The sequence below is a fragment of the Physcomitrium patens genome, chromosome 6 (genome assembly GCF_059467195.1).
Source record: "Physcomitrium patens ecotype Gransden chromosome 6, ASM5946719v1, whole genome shotgun sequence".
In the NCBI taxonomy this organism is placed as follows: Eukaryota; Viridiplantae; Streptophyta; class Bryopsida; order Funariales; family Funariaceae; genus Physcomitrium; species Physcomitrium patens.
Window position 1 is genome coordinate 4,378,267 of NC_143415.1, and position 17,903 is coordinate 4,396,169.

The window sequence follows — 17,903 nt, forward strand, 5'->3', positions numbered from 1 at the left end:
GAACGAATGAATGGAACGAATGAATGGAACGAATGAATGAATAGAATGGAATGAATGACCTACTTACTTAAGCGGGGGAGAATAAATAACTAGTTACTTACTGGAGAGGTGGGGGTGTTTTGGAGCCTTAAAGCAGCGTGGATGCCACTGTGTTTTCTTTCCACAGGTTGAGTTTGATGGGCCCTCCCTTCCCTTCCCCCTTCCCTCCTCTTCTCTCCCAGTATTTGATATCGTCGTGTTATCAAAAAGTAAAAGTCACCAGGGGGGGGGGGTAAACTAATACTATGACCCTCTTGTTAAAAACCATTTGTGTGCTACTTACTCACATGCATGCATCCATCCATCCGTGCTACTCGGGTAATTGAGGAGGGTAATTTTCCTGGAGGACGTGGCAGCTGATTGGTTGGTTCCAAACTCATTCATGGAGAACACGGGTTCGCAGGTTTGGGAACAAGGGTAACATGGAGAACACTCACTCACTCTCACCTCTCCTTCAAGATTCTTCTTCTCCTCCTTCTCCTTCTCTTTAAGTCAGTCCTTTTCTTTTTCATTTCCTGTAACTTTGCAAGTGGTGGTGTGAAATCTTTTTCTTTTAATGTTGCTAATAACTTTTTGAGGTCTCCATGAAACTTTACGGATCTGAATGTTTCTTCTTCAATTGGCATCTGGGACAACACCTCAAATGAGAGTTCTACTTTGTGAAGCACATTATGGAAAATAGTGTGGAGATTGGTTGCAGTGGCCATTTTCTTATGCAAATGGAATGAATGCTTGTCACGTAAATCTTGGTATGTGTATCTTACTTTAGCAAATAAATAAATAAATAAATATATATATATATATATAAATACAAAATGGTGCCTGACCTTAAAATTTGCACCTTGGCTAACTTTTTAAGTGTGTCGTTTTAGTCTGTTAATTGATGAACTTTTTAGAAAGGAAATTAATTATTGATTAATGGAATTTTACTAATTTAAAAGAACCCATCAAATTTATTTATACAAGTGTCAAAATTATTTTTATTCTTATTTATTTTGAAAACGATGATTTAATTTCAAATGAGCACTGCAGGTTTGCAATTTCATGGAGTTTGCACTGAATTCTAATTTACAGAGAATTGCAAACCAAAATTCTTGACTATTTACAAGGAAAAAATCAAACTATTTTGCAAGAATAACTTCATTGTTGTAAAAATAAATAAACAATCATTGGTCATTATGATATCACAAATTCATTATTGAATGTCCAACATTCATAATTGAATTGTCCATATCAAACATGAAAAGTTGATCCATTATATTCTATATATATATATATATACAAAAATATTTTTAATTTCTCTCTGTCAAGATAAGGTAAGAGTATTATAATATATTATATATACCACTACATTAATGTACATAGTGTTTAACATTGATTAACATATAAAAAAAATATAATTAAAGAAAAAAGAAAATGTAAAAACAACAATAAAAGTGGTGGAAGTGGATACTTACAAGCACTTAATTTATGCGGGACCCCATCAAAACACCTGGCAGCATGATAACGTGGATTATGGAAGAAAAGTTTTCAAATTGTTGTCAGCAACTTTCCACACTAAATAGAGCAAAACAATAAATAAATGATTAAATAAAAATCACTTAATTAAACAAATACAGTAAAGCGCTTGATTGTCTTTTTTGTCTGAAAAAGTTTGCACTCATTAGAAATAGTAACTTGGCATCCACAATAAATTAAGTGACAAATAAGTATTCATACAATCAGCCAGCTAAGCCCTAATTACTTAAAAAATAAAGTTACAAAAATTTACAATTAATTCATAATTGATTGTCACAGTAGTGTTTTTCCAACCCTATTTCTAATTTACAATATCCTATTTTCATACTTGGTTTATTTGAATTATTTTTGGAAACTAAATACTTACTGAATCATGTGCATTACGGATAATAGAATTACGTGGCATTTTGATTGTCGTATTTCTTTTTTGGCATGTTAAAGGACTTGTTTAGAAAATATTTGCGCACCATAATATTCTTTAATGTTGTTTTATTTACTTTTTTCTCTTTTAATTTAATTTAATTTTTCTTCTGCAGGTTTGTACTTCATCCTAAAATGTAAGACATTCAAATTTTAGAATTGAATTCAAAACTTGGTCGTTACTTTAAAAATATAGGTGGTATTTTTGGGTTAAATGTCATACTACTGTAGATGCAAAATAAACTGCAGGATGGGTTTTATTTTTTTATTTTTATTTTATTATGCTTGATTTATTATACATTAACATGCGGAAAGAGCAATTTCAACAGATAAAAACCAACTTTGATTTATGTAAATGCATTCTATGTATTGTTGTTGTTATTATTATTATTATTATTATTATTTGATACATATTTTTTTTAAATCTATACAATGACAAAATTTGAGTTCACAAATTAAAACTTAATCAACTATAATTTTAATTACATCCAGTAGATAAAACTTACATGTTGAATAGATGAAAGTTTTTAGACTTCAACAAAAGTCGTAGTGAACAACATAATGTTAATTTATATCGTATCATTTTTAATAAGTTGGAGAGGTTCAAAGGAATAGTGGGTATGTAAAGATTTTAATATTTATGTTCAATAATTATTCCAACAAAAAAATGATAATAATAATCTTGAAATCAGATCTCATAAAAAACTCGTTTTGATGAGTTTAATCTTTAATTTTTATACAACTAATATTACATTGTTTAAATCAATCTCGACTTAAGATAAATTACTTCTTTTTGATTTTCAACACAAAAAAATTAATAAAGCACTATATATACATTTTATATATGAATATAAAACATTTATCTATATATAAATCTCTAAGATCTTCAAAGGAGAATTGAATTAATTTTCTCCTGTAGCTAAAAATTATAACAATGTTTGCGAATTGAAAACGAATTAATTGATTAAAAATAAAAATAAAAAGTAAAGAATAAAGTTTTTAGTATATAGAATTAAATTAAATTAAACGATCTGACTTTTAAAATTAAATTATTATAACATTGCAAAAGATATTCTAGCTTTATTGTATATTGTATATTTTTATTTTATTCATCAATCTAAAGAAGTTAATAGCATTAAATGGACTATTTAATAAAAAACAAAAAACAAAAAACAAAAAAATATTTTTTTACCTCCACTTAAAAAGACATTTTACATTATATATAGAGTAAGTGCTTTATTTTGATATAAGATATCTTATCACAGCATGAATATACAACATATAAAGATATATTTTTTTATCATAGAAGTAGAACCCCAATGTATTGTTAAGTATCTTTGAGTAAAAAGAAAAGACTCTTAACCTTGCTTTAAAAGAAAAATATAATATACATTGATTTCCAACAACAAATTATTTTAATCCATATATGATATATAATTGATATGTAAGAAGATTAAATCAATGACTAGAATAAACCATGATTATATATGTGTGTGTATATATATATATATATATATATATATATAATTTTAATATTATAACTAATACTTTTTTTTCATAGTTTTTTATAAATCACCAAGAATTATTGCAAGAGCAAAAATGTATAGTTGTTAATGTGCAACAACTCACTACTCTTGTTTATTGTTACTTAAGTAAAAAAACAAACAAAATTTTAATGTCTTAATTGTTTTATTTTAAAATCACAAAAAATCATAAATTTTAGAGTTATAAATTCTATATTTAGATATATATGAAAAGCATAATATAGCTATATGTAATTTTATCTAAACTATAGTAATTGTAGTATTATGAAATAATAAAATTTATTATTGTATACTAAATTGTAGGGATATATAAACCCCCAAAAATTATTACTTTAATTTACTTTAAATCAAGGTTGAATTAAATATTTAGAATTTTTTTTGTGTATAAATATAAATTTTATATTTTCAAATTAAGTAATAAGAGTATAGTATTAGTATGATTAAACCTGTTTAATAGTAGCTAATTATTTAATATCATAAAAAAAAAGCTGAAAATAAACAAACATGTGGTAATAATTTTTACATATATTTTAATATTAAATTACATCAAAAAATTTATTTTTATTTTTATTTTTAAATTGAGTAAATGATATCACTTTAATTTTTTTGGGTTAAATTATAAAGTTAAATATTACATATAATGAAAAAATTATGCTGTGAAAAATAAAGCTCTGTAAAAATTGTAAGGGTACAACAGGAATAGTTGAAGATAATCGTGTTGCTATCTTAATTATACCTTAAATATTTTTTCTTGAAAGTTATAATTATGTAGTGTACATGACTCTTTCTGCAATTGTTTATATATTTGATAGACTTCAAACCACTTAAAAAATAATAAAATATGTCTTTAGTATGTTATTTAAAAATCAAGGATGTTCCATATCTATATTTAAAATTAGTTAAAATAATAAAATTTCATCATTTTAAAATAATAAAACTATTAAAATATTAAAATATTTATTATTATAGTATTAAAGTTAAATTCTGTTTTAAGATTGGTCTTATTCACTAAACCCCTTCTATATGATATGCTAATTTAAATTTATTTAACAGAGTAATTTTAAAATATTTAATTGCATAATAGATTTTTTATAGAATAGTTATAGATTAAATTTCTTTACAAAAAAATTTAGAAAATAAATTGTGTAGATTTTTATGAATAATTTTGTTGTTAAAATGTATCATTTTTTTTCCTTAATATAATTGGGACGTATTGAGTTTGTATGCTATGTACAATTACCCCTATGACAAATTCAAAGAAATGTAAGAATATTGTTTTTGCAACACAATATCCAGATTATTTGATAGTAGCAGAGAATGTTTTGTAGATAATATTTAGAATGTTCAACATATCCAGTGCTTAGCTTGATAGAGTTGCAATTATATATTTAATTAAATCTTAGTAAAACAACCCAATTATATTTATGTTTTTCCATGTACATATGATTTCGTATACAAATTTACAACAATCAATATCCAGACATGGTTGATGTAATATAATATTGAAAAATATTTTGAATACAAATTTTAAGTAGAAAAATTTGATATTTAAAGTTAATTGAATTGTAGCAACATGAGATAAAAAAATTGCTTGTGAAATAAGGATTGTAAAAATAGACAGAAAAGATACTACTGAATTCTTATTATAAAGAGGAAGAAAAAAATCAATTGAAGTGTGATAATCATAATTTTAATAAATCTTAGAAATAATGTGTCTTACAATGTTATAAATAAGAGTTTAGCACTAAACTTTGAATGAAAATAAAGAGCTTGCATACATCAAAACTGTTGATAAATTAACAACACCTACAGCAACAGTTATATACATTGTATAAAAAGAACTATACCAACATATTGGTTTACTTGAATACCTTCAATTAGATTCTTTGTGGATTAATAAATATTGATGTTAAATCAAAGAACAAACACAAAATTTTGATTAAATTAACTTTCTTACCTCCATCATTCAAACATTTAGTCACTACTTTATTATATAATTTTTTTTAATAAAACCAAAATATAAATAGAAAATAGTTGCAACAATTAGAGCTTGAACAACATGTAGATTTTAATTGAATTGGGCATTATCTGGCATTACTCTACCAACTTAGCCTACACAAGACCTTGATCTACTATCAGCACTACTCGGTTGCCTATTCTTACTTGACTTCGCAGCTCAATCTGTGGCTTAAAGTCTGCTCAATCTACGCAGCCACTCTTAGCTCTCACTTCCCACCCCAGCTCTCTAAAATAGTTTACATCCAACCATATAAATATGTATATATATGTATACATTCTCACTTCCAACCCCAGCTCTCTAAAATCGTTTACATCTGTGTGTATGTGTGTAAATATAAATATAAATATATATATATTGACAAAGACCACGCTATTGTTTCGTCCCTCTTGTCAAAGCTTGTACTGTGTCATTAGATGGGCTCCAATCATTTCATTGTAACTGTGTTGTCATTGTAGTCATATAGTTAACTAACTTCTTCCGAGATTACAACTTTGGCTGAGCAAATCTCCAAGAGAAAAAAGGAGATGACGATGTAAGACTTGGCAGCTTGGTTTGTCAAGAATGGTAGATTTTTGCTTCTTCTGCCGACACCGTCTGTTTTATTTTTATTTTTAAATTTATCAGATTTTTCAGGAGCATTTGTCTGTAAGAATATGCGGTAAGGCTAATGACCTCAAATGGAGAAGCATCGCCACTGCTGCGGTCCTGCTTCCAAATCCTTGTAATTGCTGCAGAAACCCTCATTTCCATGTTTACCCTCTTCAATGATTCCATCCTGCTATGCTTCGGAGATTCTGAGGCCTCACTCAAAGGCTGCGGATCACTTCTTTCATTCCTGGAGTTGAGTATGCGACTCGGCAGGCAAGGTCTCCAGTTGCAGTTGATGCAGCTCCCCCATTTTCTGGATTTGTTTCCCGCTTTCGGATTTCTAATTGACAATTTGTTAAGAGAGTCAATGTCAGCTTCTTCTTCTTCAATGACGTACGTTGTATCCTCTTGTAGTGATTGAATGGAGGTCCGTAGAGTTGAAGCTCTGCTGATTGTGAGCCATTGCCAGTGATTCTTTCAACTGTCGTTGCTCTTTCTTCACCTGATGTTGCAATGACTTGCCTGCTTGGGTTAACTGGGTCCAGAGACACATCTCTTCATGCAAAACTGAGAGTAAATCTCCCTACACCTGAGTTTTTCAACACCTTCTAGTGCAGTTTCAGTCTTGTCTTTCCAGAATAGTACCTCTTGTAAATCCTTCACCACCATCTCAAGGTCTGCCATGACGGATTTCCAATCCTCACTAGTGGCTTCCGATTCTTCATTGAATTTGGCAAGTTGTATCTGAAGCTACTTTGCGGCCTTTTCATGCGCACAACGAAGGGACCGGCACCTCTGTGCACCACCTGCTGCCGTTGTCTTCCATTTCTGCAGCTCAGCTTAAAGCTCCTCCAGTTCTAGCGAACTGCTCTTTTGTTCATTTATGCTATCGCCAGCCATGACTTCGTAACTCTTGCCCGACACACTCCAGGGTTAAAGTTCCACGAGCAGGGGGGACCTGCAAAAGAATGTCTGCACTTCTACAATTCCCTTGGCTTCGTCAATCCTCTTTGATGGTTTGACTTTTGACTCGTCAGTGCGAACACACTTTCAATACATTAATCACATTAATCACCTATTATGGCTTATTAATATGCTAATTTTTAAAAATAATTCTACAAGTAATAATATTTTATAATAAAATAATTTTAGTTTTATTACATAGCATTTGTCTCATAAATTTAAAAATCTTATTATACTTATTAAGCACATAGTATATTTTATTTTATTTTAAGATAGACATATACTTTATTAGTGTTAAGAGTAATATTTTTTTAGTTTTAAAAAATATATTTTATTAATATTTTTTTCACATCTCAATTTTGGATTCCTTATAATGACTTTTTGTAGTTTTATTAGAAATTTAATTATCATTTAGAGTTTATAGTTAGAAAATATTTTTGAAATAATCTTTTTTTACTAAATTTTTTAATAAAATATAATATCTATAATTCTAATTTAATAGGAAATATTTTTAATGTTTTTAATGCTATTTTAATATCAGTTAAAAATTACATTTTTTACAAAATCTATATTTTTGGAATGGAATAGGTCTTAAAATTTTAAAAATTAAATGTATAGTCTCTTTTGGTAGGGTGTCTTTTACATCTATATGTAATTTTATAATCATACATTGATATTTTATTATTTATTATTTATAAATTTCTAACACTTTACTGATTGATTTTATTTTTATTTTATTTTTTTATAAGTAGATAGTTATAAGTACTTTGTTTTATTCTTTTAAAGACTATTATATATCTGTTGTACTTTGAAGGCTTAAAATTATTTTTTATATATCTATAAAAACTTTAATTATTTTACTTGTATGATATCTAAATAAAATTTTTAAGACTAATGACCAAAGATATTTTTAATAATTTACAGAAAGCGTAGAATGTCAAAAGTGTAAGATTGTTTTGTTGCATCTATAATATCTATAAAATAAATTTTTTCTAATCCCTTTTCATTCAAACTCATTAAATTATTGATATATTTAAATTATTTTTTAAGGTATATAAAAATTAGATAAAATTTTAAAAAATTTATAAACTATATATTTTCTTTTAATTTTACAATCAATAGAATATATAATTTAAAGGTATTTTATATTTTCTTTTTTCTGATTTGATATTAGAACTGGATTAAAAAATCTTATCTTTTTATACTTGTCTAACTCAAGAAAATTAAATTTCTTACTCTAAACATTATACAATTTAAATATTATATTCCATTTTTTATATTGAAAAAGAAAATATATATTCAAAATATTATACATTAAATGTGTACATTTAGTTGTTAAATATAATATTTCCCTTTAAAAGTCTCATTCCAATAACATGTACATGTATTTTATTTTGGCATCTTTTTAGGTATATTTTTAAGGTTTTTACTACAATTGAAATATTTATATATATTTATATATATATATATATATATATATATATATATATATATATTATGCAATTACATCTAACTTACTTCAAATAAATTCAAATTTTAGATTTATTAGAATTAATTTAAAAGACTTAATTTTAAATCAATTGAATAAATAATAATTAAATTAATAAATTAATAAATATATTAATCTTCAAATGCATGTTATACTAGAATTAAGAAGTAGTAAGTAAATCATAATAAATTTATATTTAAGAGAAAAAAATTATCAAAATATATGCTAGTTGTAGATGTCATTTACAAATCACTTGTAGCATTAAATATTTGAAGTTATGTGCAAAAAAAAAGATAATTATTGATATTTTAGCCACTTAAACTATAAAAATAAAAGATATACCAAAGTATCAAATAGTGTCTTTATTTGTATGAGTGTTAATAACCATAAATTAAAAATCATAATCAACAAAAGATAAAGCTATCACCTCTGAGTAAAACTAATATAGAGAATGAAGCTTAAACAAACCAAAAACAAAGTTTTCTTTTAAAAAAGAATTGCCACTTTGAATGGATTTCAACATTAAACTTTAGAAGATATGGAATGTGAATATTATAAAGTTTCTATGAACTACAACATATTGTAGGTTTGAATCACCAAGACTTTATTTGATGATGTTTATTACCAATAGTATTAACTTAATGTAATATAATTCATCAATACACTTATAATTAATTTAAAAATTAAAATATAATATCTCATAATACTATTAATAGATGTAATAAGATTGTAGGTATTATTTCAAATCTACAGCTAAATATTGGCATAAAATACTTTTGTAATTAAACTTAGAATAAAAGTATATATATTTAATATTAATTATTTAAATATATTTTTGGAATTATTTTAATTAGTTCTTCGATAAATATTAAAATCTTATAAAAATATAAATTACATCCTGGAATAATAGAATTAATATTTTAAGAAATATTTCTAAATTAATTTATTATAGAAGTTCTTATAAACTAATTAGTGGATTTAAAAGTGCAAATTGGTAGTAGTTTAGCTACATTGATTGTGAATAAAGATAAAGACAAAAGAGACATATTATTAAATACAATGAAAATATCTTCATAATTTTTATTTTTATTTGATAGAACCATAAAACTTAAGCTTTTAAAAAATACCACTCATAGTGGTTGATTTTAGTTTAAGACTTGCAAAAAAAAAATAATACAATTGAATGCTACGAGTGGTCTAAAAGTGATATCTAAACTTGTGATTATTTTGAAAGTTTTTTGGTCTAAGATAGCAATATATATATATATATATATATATATATATATATATCCACTAATTAGTTTAACCACAATTGTGGATATATATATATATATATATATATATATATATATCATCGAACTTTATAGAGGTATTAAATAGAAAAAACAAATATTTAGTAGTAAAATCAGATTTCTAAATAAACTTTTGGAAGTATAAGGTTGAAAGCTACTAGCTTTGTTTAAGTAAGTGATTATATATATATATATATATATATATACATACATACATACATATCATGACATAAAATCTAGTTTTATAGAGTATAAAGGAATAAATAAATTGTTAGTTCTACAATGACCTAGCAAATATAAACAATATAGTATGGACTTCTAATAAAATAAAAAAAAATATTATAATAAAATGATCAACAAGTTAGAAAAGTTGCTTTGCAATCTCAAACTATGTATCAATTAGAATTATATAAATTCTTTACCACAATAAATAAATAAATAAAATTTAATTAGTTAAAAATATACAAGATAATCTCAAATTATAGAACATTGGGATAAAGGTAGATAGAAAATAGATATGTAAAAGATGAATTTGGATGTAGAAGATAAGAGAAAACCACAATTGATGTAAAAATGGTTGAAAAAAGTAAAATTAGAAATTTTAATATTGAGAGATTTTTTTATAAATAAAAACTATTTAAAAAATTAAATTTGTGAATGATAATGTAAAAAATAATTTTATAGATAAGAATTTAAATATATATTTTTAATTAGTAAGTTGAAAATTTACTAATAAATAGTAGCTATTTGAATTTATAGAATTAGATTCATTGGAGTATCTTGATTAATAATTTTATAAAAGAAAATACAAAAAAAAAATTGTTACTAAACTTTTCTTCTGATGATAAAAAAAATACTTAAAATAATTAATAAATTATTGAAACTTTGAATATATTTAGTATAGAAAAAAAAGATACTATTGATTAAATTAAATTATATTTATTATTGAATTTTCTTACCTTAATTTATTTTTTGTAAGTACAATGCTATAAAGATTACTAAGACAAAAGTGATGGATATACTTAAAATATTTTAACATATTAAACATGATGGTGATATAACTTTCTTAATATCTTTGAATAAAATCCACAAAGATCCTTGCAATTTCTTCAAACAAAGAAACACAGAAAGAAAGAGAAAAAATCACATGAAATAAAAAGCTTCTATAAAATAAATACAAATAAAACCTCAAATTACTGTGCATCAAATAAGTTATATCTTAATAAGAACTAAAAAAGACAAAAAAATATTTATACACTGTTACTTAAGCAAGTTAGACTTTGTAAAACACAAGAGATCTTTTTAGCAATTTAATCCATACAATAAGGCTTAAATAGTGATCATCTTAAAAGTACTAAGAATATATACATTGAACATCAATATCTACTAATTCAAAAAATGAAAAGAAATATTAGAAAAGAATTATAAAATATAAATGTTTATTTTTATAAGATATATATATATATATATATATATATATATATATATATATTTTAGAAACTAGATGATGTTATTACATATACAACTTTTAAAGAAGCATATTGTATAGATGTAGTAATTATATTCAAATGAGAATTTAAACATTTTAGATTAAATTGTCATATATAATCTATCAAGCTTATTTAGTTTAGTTTAGTTTTTTTATTTTATTTTATTCTATTTTTTTCTCAAAACATTCTATGTTGTCCTCCAATGATTTATTCATGCATGTGCAATATAAAATATCAAGTCACCTGTATACTAATGTAAATTTTAGGATAATTTTGAAGAGAATGTCTTTATTCTTTTATTTTTTTACAAGAGTTTCATTGAAGTGAAGATAATTCCCTACAATACCAATATATTTTGGCCATTACAAAATTCTTATTTATCCATAATAAAATTGTTACCTTTTAAAGATATAAGAAGGTAGCAAAGGAAGACAGCTTTAGATAGAATCCCCTACTTTCAGGCACACTTTTTATGTCCTTTATTAATACTCTTTCAAAATTATGTTCCAACATCATCTTATTCTAATATATAGTTATATTGTTTTTACTAGCTTCTACATTGATACTCTCTTATGGACTTTTCAATTCTACATTGAATTTTTCCTCACCCACTCTCCACTTTAACACCCCTTATAATTATAATTATAATTAAGCTCAAAATATTCACAATAATAAACTCTCAAACCAATTTAAACATGCACAAAACATCCAAGGTGATTTGGAGATGGTGCCAATTTTGACGTGGCAAGCAGGTGATAGCGTGGCAAATCTGACATTGATACGACTTTTACTACCTGTGGATGAAAGTAGTATTGAGAATGTTTAGAAAGACACAAGAATAATAGTAAGTCATACACACACACAAGAGTAGTAGTAGGTCATATATATAAGAGGGTTTCTAAGGAGAAAGAGCTTCACACATAAAAATCTATTGATCTAGTTGTGTCTCATATAGAAGAAGAGAAAAGGAAAGAGGATAAATAGTACTTCTCAACTAGACTCTAAATACTCTAGCTATAGTATTTATTGTAGTCTATAGTAAATATTATGGAGAGTGTCGGCTACATTTAATGATCTCAACACTCTTCTTCACTCATCATAATATTTACATAATATAAAATTTTTATAGAATTATGATTTATACTTTTCTGTGATCTTGTAAGATCAACAATTGTTGCCTCATTAAAACCTTATCTAGAAAAACCTTATTGTATTTAAGGACAAAACCATAGATGAAAGAAAAAGAGTACAACATCATTTTTTTTAATTATTTAAAGAGCTCATTAACTTTTTTATTCAAGAAAAGCAAGTTGCCGCATACCAATACCATAAGTAAGTTGATAATGGTTGCACAATGGGAGAGCTTTTGTGAAGAGATCAATAAGGTTATTTATAGATTCAATTTTCTTAATTATAAGTACTTGATCAGTAATCAAGTCATGGATATAACTAAAATACTTTGAATCAATATGCTTTGTCTTGTCACCTGTAATGAAACCAACTTGTATCTGTACAATATAAGTACTATTATCTTCATACAAGATAGTTAGAGAATCATCATATGAAAATCCACAGGTTGTTTGAATGAATTTATCAATTGATCGCAACCAAATACATTCTTGAGATGCTTCATGAAAGGCAATAATTTTTGCATGGTTGGATGAAGTTGCAATTATTGTTTATTTCACTGATTTCCATGATATTGCAGTTCTATGTATTAAAAATACATATCCTGTTTGAGATATAATTATTGGGGTATCAGATTTATATCATGCATCACAATATCTAACCAATTTTGGATCTGTGGATTGTGTGTAGTATAATCCCAAGTCTTCAGTACTTTTTTAAATAATGTAATAAATGTTTGATGCCATTCCAATGTCGTAGTGTTGGAAGTGCATTATGTCTTGCAAGAATACTAAGTGCAAATGCAATATCTGGTCTTGTAGATGTAGCTAAATATAAAAGTGCTCCAACCTCTGCAAGGTATGGATATTGATCTCTCAATATTTTCTCCTCCTCCTCACATGGACGGTATGGATCATGACTATCACGACGACGTCCAACCATTGGTATAGACAATGGATAAGCATCAATCATATAAAATCTTCATAAGATTCGTCTAATATATATTAGTTGGTAGAAAAAAATATTACCATCTGTTAGATACATAATCTGAAGACCAATGTAGAAAGTTGTTTTTTCTAGCATTCTCATGTCAAATTCATATATAAGTAGGTTAGTAGCTATAATACATGCAGATGTAGTACTCACTAGGTTAAGTTCATCAACATATACAACGATGATCACAAAACCAGTTTTATCTTGTTTGATAAATAAACAAGGGATTAGTAGATCACTTATAAAATTATTTGTAATTAAATAATCTTGAAGACTTTGATACCACATGCATCTGGATTATTTTAAACCATACAAGGCCTTACATAATTTAACACCACGATATTATCTTGGAGCGGGTCGATTTAGAGTTTCTGTTTCTAAGCCAGGTAGAACTTTCATATAAATATTTGCATCAAGAGAACCTTATAGATATGCAGTTACTACATCCATCAGATGTATTTCAAGGGTGGCATGAACTGACATTCTAATAATATATCAAAATATAATTGAATCCATGATTGGAGAATATGTGGATTCATAATCAATGCCAAATCATTGAGTAAATCCTTGAACAACAAGACGAGCTTTATAGTGGATTATTTGACCTTGAGCATCTCGCTTGCGTATTAATACTATCTTATATCTGACAGGGCGAGATGTAAGAGTGTCTACAATTAGATTAAAGACTTTCTTCTTATGCAAAGAGGCATAATCCTCCTCAATAGCAGTTTTCCATTTTGACCAATCAGAGTGACGCATCGCTTCCTCGATGGTTTGAGGTTTAGGATCGTCTTTCTCACAAAAAAAGGCTTCAATAATCATATATGCAAATGTTTCATCTACCATAATAGATGGTCTGTCCCAAATATCATCTGTAGCTCAATACATAATAGATAATTCTTTATTCAACTTGTTCTTATTCCTTCCAATTTCAAGATTATTTTTCATAGGAATTGAAGGTACATTGTGAATGGATATATCATCATGAATTGGTAGTCTCGCAAGATAAGTGGCAATTTCTTGAGAAATAATACTAGGATTAGTCAATTTTATAAACCACCACTCTATGGATTTAGTACTACACAACGAGCTCAAGAGGTAGAATGGAAGAACTCCCAATTGTGAAATTATTAGGTTAATTAAAATATGGGTGTTTGTAATTCAATTAAAATTAACGCCTCCCAAGCAATGGTTACCAATATTAAATTAAAATATCAGATGAAATTCACTACACAAAAAAAATGATAAAAGTAATTAATTAAGTTTTTCTTATTAATTCACAATAAGAATAAAAACTTAAGTTTAAATTAAATTTTAAAAGTTAACATTAAAAGTTAAAGTTAAAAGTTAAAATTAAAAGTTAAATTTAAAAGTTAAATTTAAAAGTTAAAAGTTAAAAGTTAAAAGTTAAAGTTAAATTTAAATATTAAATTCAAAAGTTAAAGTTCAAAGTTTAAAAATTTAAGTGAGAATATTAAAGGTTAAAAGTTAAAAGTTAAAATTTATTAGTCAAAAGTTGAAATGTGGAGGTTACGAGTTACTGTGAAGATAAAAGTAAAAATAAAATAAGAGGGCTAAAAGCGAAGGTACCTTGACAAAGCCAAGGATTGAAGGCAGTGATGCCCTTCTACTCCAAAATTTGCCAAAAATTTTAATTAGCTCCAAATTGAATGATTTCCACATTGTTGCAAGGTTAACTTAAAGACGCTCCTGTCCCATCAAATCTCATTGCAATCTAGTGATACAGTCGTGAGAATTGCTCTTTTGAAGTTGAGTGATCCAAACTGCCGCGGCGACCAACCCCCTTCACTTAGAAATTTGCTAAAAGTTCAAATCGTCTTCAAATCCAGCGATTCACTAAAAGTTCAAATCATCTTCAAATCCAGCGAAATTTGTGCCCTCCAAAACTTAGCTTACAAATCTTGATGCTCCCAAAATTTCAAACGAATCTAGTTATCAGGCACTGAGAAATGCCTTCCCAAACTCGATTAATCCAAACTACGAAGGCAGTCGACCCCCTCACACTCAAAATTTCACAAAAAATTCAGTTCAACTTAAAATGGAGCGAGCCTTACCTTGTTGGAAAGCTAACAACAAAAGCTACAACCACAAAAAAAAGTAACATTGGAACTAAAATAATTGAATGACTGATCGAGGGAAATCTGAGGCTCTTGAAACCCTTGGAATAATTGGGAGGCCAAGGGAGCTATTCACGACAATGAAATGTGTTTTAAGACCCAATGACTATCATTCACAACTTGAAATCCATGCACACCCACCTACAAAATTCACAATGAGATTTAAAAACTAAATGAAATTAAAATTAGGATTTTTGGCCAAATTTTAGTATGGCTTCGCCCTTCACCAAAAGAGGAGAGAGAGAGGGCTTGGAAAACCAAGCCTCTCTTATACAATTGAGTGGAGGCTCGTAGAAGGGTAGCTATATCTCCACCCTTGATTTTTCAGATCCCTAATCTAGATCTACGGCCTTCATTCATCCAAGAGCCAATCTTGTTATCAAGGCTGATGGTCCTTGTAAGTGGTCAAGAAGGCATTTTTTTTGTAAATCTAACTTCACTATTGTGTTTAAAACACCTTTTGAAGGTAAGTTCGACCACTCACATGCCCCAATCCATGCTCAGTTATAATTTCCATGGAAGTTTTTACTTACAAGGATCTTGGCAATTTCTTTTGTGAAATTCTTCAAAATGAGAATTTCATTGCTTCTCTTGTATTTTGAAGGAGAGGTTGCTGATCTTGTTTTCTTCACTCCACGAGGTAAATCCAGTGCCACCATTGCATTAAAGAGACTCCCATTAAGTTGAAGAACCACCATGCCACTTGAATTTGCCGAATTTGGAGAAAAAATCCAAAATTATCATTACTAACTTCCCTAAATCTTTTAGAGAATTATAATTCCAACCCTTAAATCATGTGAATGATTATAGACGTACTCATTTGCTTTTAGTCAATCCTTATAGTAATGACTAATAACCTCTAAATTATTAAACTTACTAAGTTGTTATTCTAATTTTCTAACTCTTGTCACTTTAGTCTTAATTAACTTAATTCAAGGAATTAGGCTATGATTTATACCATGAGGGGTTGTAATCCTAAAAATTCTATAAAATTAAATTCTAATTATATAAATCCTAATTTAACATGTTTAATTATTATAAAATAGGAAAATAATAAAAATTTAAATTTTGGAGTATAATTGAGAGTTGACAGGCATATTAATGCTACAGCATGTAAAATTGCATGACCCCACATAGATGCAAGTAAATTTGCATGAAGGAAGAATGGGCGGGTAATGAGTTGTATACGCTTTATAAATAACTCTACAAGTCCATTTTGAGCATGTTCATATGGAACACAATATGTCAACTCAATTCTTGTTGCAGTACAATAGTCTTCAAAAGACTTTGATGTGAATTCTTTCGCATTATCCATACGTAATGTTTTTATTGGATAATCAAGAAAATGTGCCCAAAAACAAATAAGCATAGATATAAGATTAGCAAACACCATATTTTGAGTTGATAATAATGAAACATGTGATTGTTTACTTGATGCATCAACAAAGATAAAAAAAATAACAAAATGGTCTTGATATTGGATTAATAGGACCACAAATATCACCATGCAATCTTTCAAGCATTGGTGGTAATTCTTGTAGAAGTTTCCAAATTGAAGGCTGAGTAATCATTTTACCTTGCACACATGCACGACATAATTCTATAGAGTCTACATTCACAAGCTTTAAATTATACATGGAATGATCTTTTTAAATAATATGGATTTTAGATGTCCCAATCGTCCATGCCAGAGAGAAACACAACTCTCTGTGATAGATGATACAAAATTAAATATAATAGGAGGCCAAATCACAATTCGATATAAACCATTTTCTATAGCAAAAGCTTTTTCAACAACTTTATGATTCTTTGCAAGAATCAAAACCTCTTTTCTATTTAAAATGGCAGTCGAGAGTTGATAACCATTAATACGCACATCTCGGTAGCTGATCAAACTCCGAGGTATTGAAGGTACAAACATCGCATGTTTATATTTTATGATGGAATCCGCAGGTAATTTTACCATCATTGCGCCCTCTTGGAAACAAAACGCATTTGTTCCAGCCATGGTCATCATATTTTTAGTTTGCCAAGTTGAAGATTTTTTAATAAAAAATTTTCTATCTTGCAAGATAATATGTGTTGTTGCAAAATCAATGAGTACATCATTTGATTCATCATTAGAGGTTTTTTCATTCATATAAGCTTCTAAGTCATCAACACCAATTGAATCCATCGACGCATCCATGGTATGAACTTCACAAGCCTGAACTCGTAGTTTCTTATTTTCTTGAAATATTTTAATAAAATATTTTGAAGTACGGCACACATATGCTAAATG

At 27.1% G+C, this 17,903-nt stretch overlaps 1 long non-coding RNA gene across 1 annotated transcript; it reads right to left on the bottom strand.

The window, feature by feature from the left end:
- Positions 1–491: 491 nt before the first annotated feature.
- Positions 492–3,123, bottom strand: LOC141045554 (uncharacterized). Its single transcript, XR_012217766.2, has 3 exons — positions 2,484–3,123; positions 1,925–2,107; positions 492–1,596 (listed from the first exon to the last, which is right to left on the bottom strand). It is a non-coding gene; the product is annotated as an uncharacterized LOC141045554 (long non-coding RNA).
- Positions 3,124–17,903: the final 14,780 nt, after the last annotated feature.